This window comes from Silene latifolia, chromosome 9, assembly GCF_048544455.1.
Source record: "Silene latifolia isolate original U9 population chromosome 9, ASM4854445v1, whole genome shotgun sequence".
In the NCBI taxonomy this organism is placed as follows: Eukaryota; Viridiplantae; Streptophyta; class Magnoliopsida; order Caryophyllales; family Caryophyllaceae; genus Silene; species Silene latifolia.
The window spans coordinates 37,739,421-37,742,634 of record NC_133534.1 but is presented as its reverse complement, the minus strand read 5'-3'; positions in this window follow the sequence as shown (position 1 = coordinate 37,742,634).

Here is a 3,214-nt window from a genome sequence, read left to right as displayed (position 1 = left end):
GAGTTTTGCGACGTAGACGACTATAGAGATGGTTTTCTCGTTGTGACTACTCGCGATCAAAGAAGTTTAAAAGAGTGCCTTAAAAAAGGATTTTGTTTTGAAAATATGTTGAAAATATGTTAATTAAAACATGTTGGTTGATGTATTGAGTTGGTCAAATGGGTCGGTCGAATGCACGGCGACGGTACCAAACAAAATGTGTAAGGCTTGTGTTTACGATCGGTAGATCGTAAACACGTGTCGATTTTGTGACTTAGGAAGTCGGGTCTAGAAGTTTAAGGGAGAAAGAGGGGGCGGACTCTCGCGTGAATTTTGTGTTGTGTGATGGTGGGTATTTATAGAGATATGGGGGTGGTAGCAAGTCGGTTAAGTTTGCTTGCTGGCCAAGGGCATGCCTAAAGAGGCGCGAGCTACCTAGTGACTGAAAGGGGTGTACTGTCCCTTTCAGAAAATTGGATTTTGCATTTCTTCTAACCAATGTTTTGTTGGTTGTGATTTGTGGTCTTTGATGGTTGCTTAGCCATGTAAGCTTACTCTTGGGTGTTATTTGGGGTAGGTATTTTGTATCCTTGACTCGGGTTTGACCCGTGTGAGTCGGGATTTGAATTTCGAGTCGGTTTTTGGCCCGGTGTCGGTTTTGACTCTAATTAGGGATAAAAACATTCATGGCATTATTTTCGACATTCGAGATTTGGTTTGACTCCGGTTAACTCAGGTTGACTCGAGTTGCGGGTTTCTGAGTCGGTTTTGGGTCTGAAGACAGTTTTAACTCTAAATAGTGTTATTTAATGCAAATGAAGTTAGAAAACTTTTGAAATCATTTTTCATATTCGAGTATTGCATTAAACCGTCCCATGTATAGCCAATCCACGCACGCATATCAAAAACACGTTATAGTGCGATCTTCATCGGGTGGTTTATGGAAGGTGCAGATACTGGGTATCTACACCAGTACCGATCGAGGAAAGCGCAAATCAGGCAAAGGTTAGCCCAAATCTTCCTCTCCTTGATCGCCCTCCACGCTCCCAACAAATCTCCGAAGGCTCCCAGCTCGATGATAGCCTTCTCCTCCTCTGTCAGTCTCCCGTAGGCCTCCATCATCGTCGTGTAGCCGGAAAAAGACCTCAAGTTCCCGGCATCCTGTATCAGTCCAGGTCAAATGCTATCTTTAGCGCAAGATTAGCGAGAAATAAAACGGAGCCATCCCTGACGTAGAAGGAACGTCACCTGCAAAATTAAAGTAAATTAGGCCGCGTCAAATGACGACAAGCTTCGGTGAGGGTTATTTCAAGCCCTTTAAGCCCCGAAAACGGCCTTTTATTGCCATTTTGGCCGTTTTTCTCGAAACCCGACCGCTCATGTGGTAAATTGGGTCAAGTCAAGTCTAAATCCAAGCCTAGTCACGGGTTTGAATCGAAATTTCGGCAACATTTCGCTATAATAACAATTATGCCCTAGAAAAGTGTCCTGAAAAAGGTGACGCAAATCAAAAATCCGACATGGTAGGAAGTTTACCCATTACACAAGGGTTCCGAAAAACAAATTTCATCAAAAATGGACAAACCTAAAGGCATTTTCGAAGCAATTTTCGAAACAGCTGAGAAACCGTCTCAAATTCACTCAAATGCTCAATACTTGACGAAAATTCAAAAAGAATACATGGTTATGTTCCTAAAATTTCCAATTATCCATTTCAAATGTCAATTTTACATGACAAATCCATTTGGGGGAAAAGCCCCAAATTTTCGACATATTGGGTTGAAAAACCCTAATTTTTTCGATCAAAATCAAGCAAGATCAAGAATTAAAGCAAAGATAAGACACATATCTCTATTAGTCATGATTAATGGAGTGGATTGATCAAGTTTTGACGGATTTTGGTTGGAATTTGAGAGAATATTTAAGGAAAATGTGTTTTGTTATTATGAAATGAAACACGGGTTTTAGTCGAGTTTTTACTCAGACAGGAACGTACTCGGGAAAGGACGCAGCACCTGCTGCGCCTCATCCAAGAGTCGCAGCTCTTGCTGCGCCTCTTCCCCAGCTTCCCTCGAGCTCCATTTTCAAAAGTTCATTATGAGTTTGTTATTTGTGGGCCAAATCTTTGTGCGCCTTTTCTCCAACACCTTATATCATATATTTGATCTTTTGGACATTTAGTTTTCCCGGACCCGTATGTTTTCCAAAGCAGACTGTGAACCGTCGCATATTTTATCAGCCCATATTTTTTCCAAAGCAGACTGTGTACCATCGCAGTATTATATCTTCCAGCAAGGATCGTTCATTAGGACTTTGCTTGCAGCAACGAGCGGATTTCCCAAAGTGTTGAGACACACCTTCATCGATATCTTATTATTTTTCCCAGCGAGAGTTCTTGACAGCCGACTGCACTTCTCGAGCGACGGAAGCAAACACAAGCAAATTTCCCTCAGTAGTTTCTACCGACGTCCTATTGTTCTCGACATTTATTTGTTTCAAGCAGTCCTTCAGTAACCTTCAGAGTTCCTGTGACCCTCCTGCCTTCAGACGTCAATTTATCTTCAGACCAAAGAGATTTGCAGAAGCGCTTTCAGCCCCGTTTCGCCCAGGAGTATCTCAGGTATGGTTTCTTCTTATGGTTGGCGAGCCTCCTTATGTAGTCTACTGGACTTTAAACAACCCTCCCCGATAGTCGACAGACTCTAAAATGTTCCCGACGATAGGTCCTTGGCTCAGACCCCTTGAGCCGCCTCGCGTCGCCATAGTCATCAGGTTGTAATCTTCGATTGACCCGATAGCTATACTTTGACTTTCGCCTTGTCCAAGCCTCGGTCAAAGTGGGGGCTCTGTAGATACCTCATTTATACACCTCCCGCAAGCCACCCGGTGATGATTGGGCCACATGTTTGGTACGCGGAACGATTTATGACAGTTCGTAAGTTTATCGTCAAGTGATAGCTCAAATACTTGTGCCTACCCCTTGGTCGTCATCTACGCGCCATTACGGTCGTTTTGACAGTAATTAGAGTTCATTTGGAGTTCGAGTCAAAAACCGTTTTATTTTCTAATAAACCGTTTGAAATGTCGAGACAGAATATTCCGGATATTGTTTAAAGAATAAGGAAGTTGAGATCTTTTCTATTAATTTTATATCTTTTGGCAAAATATATCCCGAAAATCTTATTTTAAAGAATAAGGAAGTTGAGATCCACCGCAATTCCATAAAGGAAACGCG